The sequence below is a fragment of the Jaculus jaculus genome, chromosome 18 (genome assembly GCF_020740685.1).
Source record: "Jaculus jaculus isolate mJacJac1 chromosome 18, mJacJac1.mat.Y.cur, whole genome shotgun sequence".
Lineage (NCBI taxonomy): Eukaryota > Metazoa > Chordata > Mammalia > Rodentia > Dipodidae > Jaculus > Jaculus jaculus.
Window position 1 is genome coordinate 21,588,478 of NC_059119.1, and position 13,518 is coordinate 21,601,995.

The window sequence follows — 13,518 nt, forward strand, 5'->3', positions numbered from 1 at the left end:
ATATTTCTAACATGAGATGGTTCTTTCTTTTTATAAAAAAAAAAAAATACTTGCACATGTGTCTATCTCTCTCTTTATCTCTCTCTCTCTCTCTCTCTCTCTCTCTCTCTCTCTGTGTGTGTGTGTGTATGTATGTGTGTGTATTTGTGTTATGTGTACATGTGTGTGTATCCTAGGACATCTTGTTGCTGCAAGCAACACCAGATGCTCTCATCCTTTTTGGTACCCAGCTTATGTGGGTGGCTTGAGAATTGAACTCAGGCCAGCAAATTTTGCGAGCATGCACCTTTAACTACTGTGCCATCTTCGCAGCTCCTACGTCTTATTTTAAGCAGAATAGCAGATATAATTTTGGAGGCTGACATATGTGATATTTGTGACAGAATTATTCACCTCTTCTGATCAAACAAAAATTCCTATGATCCATATAAATTCTGGGCAAACGTTATCATCTGGATGTATTACCTTTTTATAGTCCTCATGAAAGGAGTAAATAAAGGCTGTATTCAACAGATAGCTTTGTGTCAGCTAAAGAAACACCTTGCTAATAATATTAAGGCAATGGCAGATGAAGAGATACTAAGAACTGATTCAAGGAATCACTTTGTTAGCGGAAAGAAGGCTGCCTCCCATGCTTAGTACTCCAACAAGTCCTAATGTGGAATGGTTTGGTTAGAAGTGACTATAGGCCCTGGAGATCCTTTGGCTGCCTTGGTAGAGGCCTCTGTCACTCACTGAAAATAAAAGGATATGAAAGACCATCATAGGTGTCTATCAGCTGATTCCTAATAAAATCTGTATAATGGACAGAATCCTCTATCCATCCATGTGACTCTTACCTGCTTGTGTTTGTGCCTTGGTGTGATCCACTCTCCTTCAACATGGTGGGACTTGAGTCTGGCAAAGATGCCACCTGGGATGTCATGATGTGCACTTAATCATGCCCTTGTTTCACATAGGTTTACAATACACACCTTCATGGAATCACTCCTATTCTCTTTGAAGCCCACGTGGCAAGAAGCTTGGAGTGGCATCTAGGGGCTGAGGGTAGCATCTGGCTGAGAAGCAGAGAAATACTGAGAAGCTGCTGTCCTGTGATCTGTAGGAACAGTGCTTAACACCAACAAGGAAGCAGTCCCTCCCCTGGGAGAGCTCTCAGGTGAGATCTCTGACCTGACCTCTCAGACAGTCAGGATAGACCCTAAGCAGACGCACCAGGGCTAAGGTGTGCCTCAGCTCCTGACTCACGGAAAATATGAGATTAAAAAAAAATAAGGGCTGGAGAGATGGCTCAGTGCTTAAAACACTTGCTTGCAAAGCCTGACGGCCTAGGTTCAATTCCCCAATACCCATGCAAAGCTAGATGCACAAAGTAGCACATGAATCTGGAGTTTGTTTACAGTTGCAGGAGACTCTGGTGTGCCCTCTCTCTCTCTCTCTCTCTCTCTCTCTCTCTCTGTCTATCTCTCTGTCTATCTCTCTCCCTCTCTATCTCTATCTCGTCTCTATCCTTGCAAATAAATAAACCATAAAAATTTTAAAAATATGACATTGTGGTATAGACCAGTTGATAATTAATGCAGTAGATGACCGAAGAATTCTCACAATGGAGTGGAACACATTGTTTTTCCTCTGACTACAACTTAAGAAGAGATAAACTATGGGAAGACATCCTTTTTTTTTTTCAAATTTTTATTAGCATTTTCCATGATTATAAAAAAAAAATCCCATGTTAATGCACTCCCCCCCCACTTTCTCCTTTGAAATTCCATTCTCCATCATATTACCTCCCCATCACAATCACTGTACTTATATATATACAATATCAACCTATCAAGTACCCTCCTCCCTTCCTTTCTGGGAAGACACCCTTAAGCAAAGAGGCCAAATATCTCTGCAGCTGCTGCCTCTGACTACAGCCTGAACAACTTATGCTTGCACAGTCTTTTATTTCTCTTCACATTCTATTCTTATTTCTGACATGATTCAATCTTATAGGATATGTGAAATTAGCACATATCTTGCGGAATCCTCTCTGGCTTTGAGAATATGAAAAGATTTCCTTCTTTTCACAGAAGCAAATAAAAATATTTAAACAATGTAAAAACTGAGATCTACCTAGAAAGAGAGTCCAATCCTAAACTTCTGGCAAAGATCACAGTCAAAGACCCAGAGGAAGAAACTAAGTCTAGATAAAAGGTCATTTTTAACCTCAACAAGTTTACCAGGACATGGGTTAAATGAAACCAATTTTGACATGATCAGATAGACAGCTTTTCTGGGCTTCACAGAAAAGACAGACATGGTTAAGGGCTGGAGAGATGGCTGGTGGTTAAACGCACTTGCTTGCAAAGCCTGGGAGCCCATGGTTCAGTTCCCCAGCATCTATACAAAGCCAGATGCACAGTGACCCATGTGTCTGGAGTTCATTTGCAGTGTCATGAGGCCCTGGTACACCCATTTCCTCTCTCTCTACTTGAAAATATAAATAAATAAAGACATTAAGAAGTTAAAAGCTAGACTTCATACGCAGCTGACACGTAAAATGGAATGACATGGCTGGAAGCCAGGAGAGAGTCAGTCCCCAGACAGTCAGCGTGTCTAGTGCCAGAAGGCGCTACATAGGCGACTGGGGGAAGTGACCAAGATCTGTCCAAGAAACACATTGTTTAACCTAAGTAGCAACAATTAACCGGATGTGATACCCACACAAGTGCAATAGTGGTACACAGCCATGGTGAGGAATCAATTGCTCTTGATTTGGCTAACTGATCCACTCAGTGGTACTAGACCCTTAGCTGGAGCTGGGAAACAAGTCAGAACCATACCCAAACACAAGCCCACTCTACAATATCAAGCTACCATCAATCACGGGGTATAAGAGGGCCTACACCTACCAAACTGTCTATCAAAAAAGTAACTGTTATCTCAATTTTCTGGGTGCTAACTTACTCTCTGTTGGAGAATCTGCTTCTCTTTTCCAGATAGATGCAGATCCTAAGAAGAGAGCTGCCCCAACATACCTCAGAAGGGGCCCAACTGAAACTAAGGACAACTGGCGAAATAAGCAAGGGTGATGTTTTCCTGTGAACTGGATACCAGCACAAAGGGGAAGGAGATCAATGCAGAGAAAAATCAACTCCTACCAAATCAGAGAGCCAGAGCCTCAGAGGCCCCCAACACCTCAGCACTGAAGCAGACCAAAAATGAACCCAACATGGCTCAGGGAAATCTTGCGGAAGAGGGGGCGGAAAGAATGTCAGAGTCACATGTTGGGTCATGATTTGCAGAGACATTTATCATACTAATAACTGGGGGCTAACTCCACAATGCACGACCTATTTTCAATAACAAGGAGGGTCTAATGGGAGGGGGTAGATCACAGATGAGCCTAAATAATGGTACCAAACTGCCTGTATTTACTGAAAAGAAAACTAATAAATTAAATTAAAAAATAAAAAAGAAGTTAAAACCTGCTAGGAGTGGTGGCACCCCCCTTTAAATCTTTAATCCCAGCACTTGCGAAGCAGAGATAGAAGGATCCCTGTGAGTTTGAGGCCACCCTAAGACTACATAGTGAATTTCAGTTCTGCCTAGGCTGGAGTGAGACCTTATCTGGAAAAAAAAAAAAAGAGAGAGAGAGAGAGAAAGAAAGAAAGAAAGAAAGAAAGAAAAAGAAAGGAAGAGAGAGAGAGAGTAGAAGTTAAAAGCCATCTGTGAGGGCTGGAGAGATGGCTTGGCGGTTAAGCGCTTGCCTGTGAAGCCTAAGGACCCCGGTTCGAGGCTTGGTTCCCCAGGTCCCACGTTAGCCAGATGCACAAGGGGGCGCACGCGTCTGGAGTTCGTTTGCAGAGGCTGGAAGCCCTGGCGCGCCCATTCTCTCTCTCTCCCTCTATCTGTCTTTCTATCTGTGTCTGTCGCTCTCAAATAAATAAATAAATAATTTAAAAAAAAATAAAAAAAATTTAAAAAAAGCCATCTGTGAGTTTGAAAACATATAAAAGTTTAAGTTTATTTTGTATGTATGATGAAGTTTAAGAAAAAAATCACATTTGCTTCCAAGGAAAATGCTGTCTCCTGTATGTGTGTGTGTGTGTGTGTGTGTGTGTGTGTGTGTGTGTGTGTATTTTCATGTGATTTGTTTCACCAAATTTTCTTTCATCAAATGATAAGAAACATGGTTATATTTCTCTGTAAGTTCTCATAATTTCCTGGATAATTGTTTTTAATTGGTACACACTAATATCTGCATTCTGTGCTATACAGTTCCATACTTTGGACAAGTTCATAAGTTACGTGTAACACAAAATAGTTTTACATACCTCAGAATTCTCTATGTGGTCCTTTTCTAGTCAACTCATTCCCAAGAGTTCAAATCCTAGAGACTACTTATCTGCTTCCAACCCTATCATTTATATTTTCCCTTCATATCATAAATATGCCATTGAAATTTGATTACCTTAGCTTAGTGAAATGCCCTTACATCCCATTTCATACTACTGAGTGGCAGTGTATTGTATCGATGCCCGAGTTTGCTCTGAAAGCAAGTCACTTAGACAGACACTATTTTGGTAAAGCTGCAATAATAAGTTACAGCAAACGTGAAGACCTGAAACAAATGACCTTGCGCTTCCAGAACTCTCGCTGGGCTCACATGAATACGTCGGCAGTGCAACATTCCTTTCCCATCCCAGCTTTGGGAAGCTTCCACATTCCTTGGCAGTGGCCCCCATTCTTCCTCCTTCAAAGTCAGTCAAATCAGGGTGAGTCTTCATATTGCTATCTTGTTTATTCTGTCATGCAATTCCTCCTCCACTTGAAGAATGGTGTCGTTGAGGTCAGGTTCACCAAAATGACCCAAGACAGCTTCACTGGTTTAAGGTCTGTTAGTTACCATTAATTCTATTTATAATTTTAACTCCCCATTTTCCCTATAGCAAACATATTCACAAGTTTTGGGGCTAAGATGTAGAAATTCTTGGGGAAAATCATCATTTTTTTTTTTCCATGACAGAGATCTTTCCAGTTCCATTCATTAATAAAGTTGTGTGAAATTTTCAAAATTCATTTGTCCAAATGCCTACCACTAAGAAAGCAAGATTGGCGGGCTGTACAATAAATCCTGCTTAATTTTACAAGAAGTGGCTGTCCCTTTGGGATTTTCTCATTTATATAGAACTGGTGCAGTCAGTAAGACTTTGACAAAGATAATCCTATTTAGGAGTTATAGTTATGTCCAGATAACTACAGCAGTTTCTTTTCCATGTGCAAATCTTTTTCCTTTCCATCCCTTCTCCACAAACTGACCCGCATTCCAGAATCGGAATATAGGCTGATCTGTCTGCACCACATCGCGTCCACTGTGTTATTCCTGTTTCCTGAATCATCCCATCCATCTCAGTTATCTGATTTTGCCTCTGCTTGTGCCTCTTACCATTACTGCATTAGAACTCCACAAGCAAGTAGCAAACCAAGCTCCTTACAGTCCATCACCCCATGTTCTTTAATGCCTCTGAGCATGCAATCTCCTCTATACACGTTTTTTTTTTGTTGTTGTTGTTGTTGTTTTTTTTTTCCTATCTCCTCTGATGGTTTAAATCATTTTTCACCTTTGAGACTTTGGTCAGACTACAAGAAGGCTATCATGAGCTTTCTGAAACCAAATCTTGTTGAGTGCCTTGCATTTATCCTCTCACAAGACTCTGAACTTTACTTTACTGCAACCACAGCCCCTACTTATCTAGATTTCTGTGTAGCTCTGTCCTTTTTCAGCATCACATTCCTATAAACAAATCTAGTGGCTGTGCTAAGATCTCTTTTTTTTTTTAATTTTTTTTTTTTATTTATTTGAGAGCGACAGACACAGAGAGAAAGACAGATAGAGGGAGAGAGAGAGAATGGGCGCGCCAGGGCTTCCAGCCTCTGCAAACAAACTCCAGACGCGTGCGCCCCCTTGTGCATCTGGCTAACGTGGGACCTGGGGAACCGAGCCTCGAACCGGGGTCCTTAGGCTTCACAGGCAAGCGCTTAACCGCTAAGCCATCTCTCCAGCCTAAGATCTCTTTTTTTTTTTAAAGGTCACAGATGTTTTGCCTGATTACATGAAATAAAAAGAAAACCCTTGCCTCCTTTCCTCAGTGTTTCTTGCTCCACTTCATCATCATTCTACCTCTCATTTCAAGCCCATATATTATTTAACTACCTACTCTTTCTACAGCGCTTTGCTCTCCTCTGCAAATATCACAGGAGTAAGGTATCTCCCTCTTTTATTTACTGTTCTATCCTTCTTTGTATGAAAGGAGCCATCCACAAAGCATGCACTTCATCAATAGTTGGTGAACAAGGAAATAAATTACAATGGGAATCTCTCATTGTGACTCTCTGGAAACATAAATTGGCCCCAATTTATAATTCTGAGGATCATATAAAGCCCCTTTCCTCCAGGTAGAATCTTACGTAGCCTGGACACTCTCTACTCCTCATTCTGTTAACTCCTCAGGCCCCATTCCCTCACCCAACTCCTAGCCATTGGTATTCGTTTTCCATTCCTTCCTATAAACAGTCTTCTCTGTATTAAGTTCTCCTTCCAGCAAGTGAAGTGACAGCGGAACCAAAAGAGGAATTTTCTTTAAACAGAGGACAGATAGCAATGTGGGTTAAAAATTCCTCAAAGAAGGAAATATGCAGGGGAGAAAGAGTGGCCCAGCAAGTAGGAAGATGGTACTTATGCAGGATTTGGGGGTTCAGGAGGGGCTCACCAAATGTATGAACCCCAAATTTGGGTTCTGTCTTACATTTAACAAAGAATTGATAAAGATGGACACAAAAAGCATAAATTATGGATTATTAAGTTTATTTAGGGAGAAATAACAAATTGTGGGGTTTAGGAAGCACATTCTTATGTGGAAATATTGCATTGTTTATGAGGTTCACTGAAGAGAAATGGAGATTTTGGGGGAAAACTGGAGTAGAAACATAAGCACATGAAGAGGATCTAAACTGAGCTTTCAAGGAAAGACTGAGGTAGAGCCAAAAGCATGTGGAGACTGAGGAAGAGCCCTGGCGGCATCTGTCACATGCTTTCCTGTGGAGGGAGAGGGAAAAGGGTGAAGCCCAAGAAAGAATTGGGGGGAAGAGATCAAGAAACTCAGAAGATAAATAAGTAATGAAGAGAGGTATACTCATGATTACTCTGAATTTAAGGAAAGTACACGGGTCGCAGGCCTGGAGTTAGTGAAAGAACCCACATGGTAGATCTGGGATGTAAGAGAAATCAAGCAGGCAATTAAAGTGAGGAGTTACCCTAACCAATAAAGCCAAGGCAAGCAGAAAAGCTCCCAGACCAAGAAACAGTGCTACATCCTCCCCCTTCCTCTGACCCAGCCATGCTGGGTGTGTGAGAAGTCACACTCACATGTATTCCTGTGGTCTGTGCAGAGAGAGACAAGCAGAGCCAGAAAAGCAGCTGGCTGAGTGGAAAAGGGAGGAGCTAGTGACAGAAAGAATACAGCAGCCTTTAGAGGCAAGGGGAAGACCCAGTTCGTTTGCAGATTTGGAGGACGGATCCCAGAGCCAGCCTACCTAGTGTAGCCCACCATGGTAGTGAGTTAGATTGGGGACAGCGGGGGACACTGTAGGTCAGTCTTGATCCTACTCTGACCTCTGGCAGTGTGGAGAGTATAAGGGCAGGCTCAAGGACATTCCCTGCTTTTACTTTCTGGGTCCAGTCACCCTAATCTGCTTCAACGGTTGCTTTCCCTAACCTTGCTGTGAACATTGAAGGCAGGAACTAAGCCATGTTTGAACCTCTAGCTTTTATGGTAACATTATAACAAATTATGACATTGTGACAAATCCTCCGAAGAAGTATGGCAGGACTCTCAAACAGGTAAAATTTTACCAAACATGCAGAGATATTTCAGAAGGAAAAACAAATAATTAATGGAGAAAAAAAAAATCAACTAGCAAGGAGCAGCAGGAATAATAAACAAGACTCAGATCAACAAGAATATCAAGTGATCCAGGCAAGGAAATTTTCCTATGCCTTTTAAGCATAGTTAAAGCAAAATGATGAATGGAAATAACATAGGAAGTAATGACGGGCTAGAGATGAAATATAATAAAACAAGGCAAGGTGATTTGAAAACTCAGCAAATACAAACAGGAATGTAATCAACATAAAGAGAAATGTACTAAATAGTAGATTAACAGAAAGAAGAAGTCAGATTTCAGTGCAAGTTTAAAAGGAATCAGATAAAAAGACAAAGCAAGGGGCTGGAGAGATGGCTTAGTGGTTAAGCACTTGCATGTGATGTCTAAGGACTCAGGGTAAAGAGGCTCCATTCCCCAGGACCCTCGTAAGCCAGATGCACAAGGTGGCACATGCATCTGGAGTTCATTTGCAGTGGCTGGAGGCATGCCCATCCTCTTTCTTTCTTCCTTTCTTCCTTTCTTCCTTTCTTCCTTCCTTCCTTCCTTCCTTCCTTCCTTCCTTTCTTTCTTTCTTTCTTTCTTTCTTTCTTTCTTTCTTTCTTTCTTTCTTCTCTTTCCTCTTGCAAATAACTAAAAATATATAAAAAGACAATAGAAGAAAATGGATCAAATTCAACAGAAATGAGACCTGGGCTTAGACTCCTCCAGAACAGGGAAATCCAGGTTCAGCATTTAAAATGCCTATGACCTAGATGCATAAATAAAAGATTTTCCTTTTCATATATTGATTATTCAAAGTTCAGGTACACAGAGAGTAAATATTATCTAGAAAGTAATCAGAATAAAAATCACTTATAAAGAAATAACATATGGAGGAAATATAGACTAATAAATTTAAAAAAATGATAGGACTGGGGAACTGCATTACTGGATAGAGTAGACCTGAATTCATATCCCCAGGGCCCACATTAAAAGCCTGATGCAAGCTGGGCATGGTGGTGCACGCCTTTAATTCCAGCACTCAGGAGGCAGAGGGGGGAGGATGGCTGTGAGTTCGAGGCCACCCTGAGACTACACAGTGAATTCCAAGTCAGCCTGAGATAGAGCAGGACCCTACCTGATGCACTAGTATCTGAAATCCTGGCACACCTATTGCTATAAGGAGGCAGGAGGTAATGTCTTGAAGCTTGTGGCCCAATTTTCCTGAAAAAGCCAGAGGTGGACCATGAAAGAAGATACCCCACCACTAACGAGGGTAAAGGCGAGGACAACACCTAAAGTTCTCCTATGACCTCCAGGCACATGTGGTAGCATGTACATGCCTGTGCCCCCACACATGAACACACACACACATGAACACACACATACACACACACACACACACGCACATTCACAGAACCCCAAAATTATAAAACATAGAGATCAGGGTACATATATATCCTGTATATTTATAAGCAAATGTAGCAATATCTACTTGAAGGACAAGTTAATGAGAAAAGAAAAACACACGCAATAAAATTAAAATATTGGCAACAATAGAGTAGGGTGTTTGGACTTGACCCAGACTAAGGTCATTGTATTCATGACAGGTTCCACTAATATCATAAGTTTCAAAAGGTTTTTAATCTTCCAGATCCATATTATAGAGATGGTCACAAAAGAGTATAAAAATGCAAATGTTGGGGTTGGAGAGGTTGCTCAGTGGTTAAAGTACTTGCTTAAAAAGCCTAATGATTGGACTTGATTCCAGTACCCAAGGAAAGCCAGATGCTCAGGGTGGCATATGTATCTGGTGTTTGTCTGCAGTGGCTCAAGGGTCTATCATACCCATTCATTTTCTCTCTCTCTCTTTTCCTCTCTTCTTCTTGTTTCCCTCCCTCCTTCTCTGCTTTCTTCTTACAAATAAATAAAAATATTTTAAAAATAAAAATGTTTACTTTCAAGATAGTATAGAAGAAAATTTAATAAAACTGATCATTTAATAATAGTTAAAAATTATTTTAAGTGTAAAAATGCAATTTAGATATAATGTATAAAATAATATTAAACTACTCAAAATAGTTACATTTACATGAAAATTGAAGTGTAAATAACAGAAATTAACTTTTTATGTAAAACAAGTTCTTGGTTTGGGGCTGGAGAGATGGCTTAGCAGCTAAGGCACTTGCCTGTGAAGCATAAGGACCCAGGTTCAATTACCCAGAACTCACGTAAACCAGATGCACAAGGTAGCACATGAATATGGAGTTCATTTGAAGTGACTAGAGGCCCTGCCACACCCATTCTTTCTCTCTCTGCCTCTCTCTCTCTCTCTCTGTCTCTCTCTCTCTCAAATAAATAAATGGGAAGAAAAGTTCCTGGTTTTATGAGACATGTATCATCTTAGGGTTCATAAATGCTCAAAAATGTAATTAAAATACCAGACAAATAATAGAAAAAAATAATGCTGCTGTATTAATATCAAAACATATATATTCAAGAAACTCATATTAAAGATGAGTCATGGCTGGGTGTGGTGGCACATATCTTTAATCCTGGCACTGGAGAGGCAGAGGTAGAAAGATTGTAGTTAGTTTGAGGCCAGCCTGGGACTGTGTTGTGAGTTCCAGATCCAGCCTGGGCTAGAGTGAGACCCTGCCTCAAAACACACAATCAACAACAGCAAAAGATGAATCACAATAAGATTATGAAAGCTAAGTCACCATTATACTATAACAATTTTTATAATATGAACATTTAAGTCACAAAACAATGTTTTGGCAGAATTGCAAGACATTCTAATTGGATATATGTATAATTAGTAGATTTAGATAGTTCACATTTAACGATAAGGGGAAAGCACAGCATCGATAGACATAGGAAAGTTTTGATAAACATACAAACAGTTTTATTGTGATGAAAACAGAAGGCACTGAGTCCACATAAGATAATCCATGCGTCTCTTAAGAGACCTATCTGACTGAGGTCTAACCTTTTCCGAGACACAAGCTGATGGCAAATGCATTACAGACATTGATAGAAAAGTTATCTTAGCTCTTTGTCGTGGTGCCTCTTAGGCAGGCAGCTGCCCCAAGATGAAGCTGAATATCTCCTTCCCAGCCACTGGCTGTCAGAAACTCATTGAAGTGGACGATGAGCAAAAGCTTCTATGAGAGGCGGATGGCCACCGAAGTTGCTGCTGACGCTCTCGGCCAAGAGTGGCAGGGTTATGTGGTCCGGATCAGCGGCGGGAATGACAAGCGAGGTTTCCCCATGAAGCAAGGTGTCTTGACCCATGGAAGAGTGTGTCTGCTATTGAGTAAGGGGCACTCCTGTTAAAGGCCAAGGAGAAATGGAGAGAGAAAGTGCAAATCTGTTTGGGGATGCATTGTGGACGCCAATCTAAGTGTTCTCAACTTGGTTATTGTAAGGAAAGGAGAGAAGGATATTCCTGGACTAACAGATACTACTGTACCTCATAGGCTGGGACCCAAAAGAGCCAGCAGAATCCATAAACTTTTCAATCTCTCTAAAAAGATGATGTCCATCAATATGTTGTTAGAAAGCCCCTAAAGAAAGAAGGTAAGGAGCCCTGGGCCAAAGCACCCCAGATCCAGCGTCTTTTAACCCCACGTATCTTGCAACACAAACATAGACATATCTCTCTGAGGAAAACAGTGCACCAAGAAGAACAAGGAGGAGGTTGCAGAATATGCCAAGCTTCTGACCAAGAGGATGAAGGAAGCCAAAGAAAAACGCCAGGAACAGATTGCCAAGAGACGCAGGCTGTCCTCACTGACAGCTTCCACTTCCAAGTCTGAATCTAGTCAAAAATAATAATCATGAAGAGTGACAAATAAATGATCAGACTTTGAACCTCCCAAAAACAAAAGCTATCTTTTTTTTTTTAGCAAAAATGAATTAGGAATATAAAAATGTTAAAATTATTAATCTTGGAAAATGTAAAGTTTCATCTAAACCAAGTATCGATGTTAAAAAAAAAAACTATCTTAACTAAATATTTAAATATTAAATTCTGTAAGGAATTTCATATGGTACTCAGCAAAATATGTGGCTCATGTACTGATATTGAATGATGTTAAATCAAGTAGTTAGGCAAGGCTTAATCTCAAAATTTAAAAGAAAGGCCTCAGAGAGGACTTAAAAGTTAGGGCATCTGGAGTTTGTTTGCAGTGTCTACAGGCCCTGGTACAGCCTTCTCTACCTCTATCTGTCTCTCTGTCTAATAAACAAATTAAAAATAATTTTTAAGGTGGCCTAGAGAGATGTCTCAGCAGTTGAGGAGCTCGCCTGCCAAGCCTAAGGACCATGCTCTACTCTCCAGATCCCACTTTGCCCAGAGGTACAAAGATAAAGTATGCTCAAGGTCACTTATGCCCACTAGGAGGCTCAAGAGTCTGGAATTTGATTTCAGTGGCTGAGGCCCTGGCACACCAATTCTCTCTCTCCCTAATTAAAAAAAATTTTAAAGGAAAAAAGTGCTATTTGGATTCCAAAAGAATAAAATAAAGTAATAATATATCAGCAATTTTTACTGTTTTAATATTATTTCTTTATTTGAGAGAGAGAGCATAAAATTAGAAAAAGACTAAGTTTAGGTGCCCCAGAGCCTTCTGCCACTGAAAACAAATGCCCAACACATGTGCTGCTTTGTTCAGGTAGGTTTAAGTGGGTACTGGGGAATTGAACCCCAGGCTTTCAGACTTTGCAAGCAAGCACCTCTAAATCACTGAACAACCTTCCTAGCCCTAATATCAGGAATTTTAAACAGAAACCAAATATTCAATTTAAAGTGTCAGCAAAGCTAAAAGATACCGTACTACAAAGTGAAAAAGTAAAAACTCTTTGGCAAAATCAATTATTTTAAAAAGACAAATTAATCTAATTATTTTGGTGAACACAAGCTCAAAATCAAAATTTCGCTAATAGCTTTTTTATAATTTATTTAAATGATCAAGCAGTTTTTTTCTTTCCTAAGTTGCTCATGTGTCTCCTGAGTTACCATGTTGTTGTTCAATGATACATCAAATGTGCCTTTCTGGAATTAACCCAGGTCGACCATGGCATCTCCTCATCATTTCTCATCCTGGACTCAACAAATTATGCATTTTGGAGGTTTGGCCTGTTATCTTTTTTTGTATTTAACTCTGAGATGTTCTACATTAAGAGGATATGCTTAGGTGAGGAGGGGAAAGCAGCATTTTCCATCAACAATGAATAAATAAAAATAAATAATATGTGAGCCCAGCATGGTGGCGCACGCCTTTAATCCCAGCACTCGGGAGGCAGAGGTAGGAGGATCACCATGAGTTCAAGGCCACCCTGAGACTACATGGTGAAGTCTAGGTCAGCCTGAGCTAAAATGAGACCTTACCTCGAAAAACCAAAATAAATAAATAAATAAATAAATAATAGGTGATAACAATAGGTGGGGGCATCCAGTTCAATGGTAAAGTGCTTGCCTGCTAGGTGAAGGTACTGGGTTCTGTCCCAGTACCCCCTTTCCCTAGAAAATAAATAAATAAATAAATACAGATAGAGTCCATCATCACATAATAAACAAACTTCAAGTCTATGTTGATAAAT

The 13,518-nt window shown here is 40.3% G+C and overlaps 1 pseudogene; it reads left to right on the top strand.

Moving 5' to 3' along the window:
• Nucleotides 1–10,986: 10,986 nt before the first annotated feature.
• LOC123455810 lies at nucleotides 10,987–11,787 on the top strand (annotated as a pseudogene).
• Nucleotides 11,788–13,518: the final 1,731 nt, after the last annotated feature.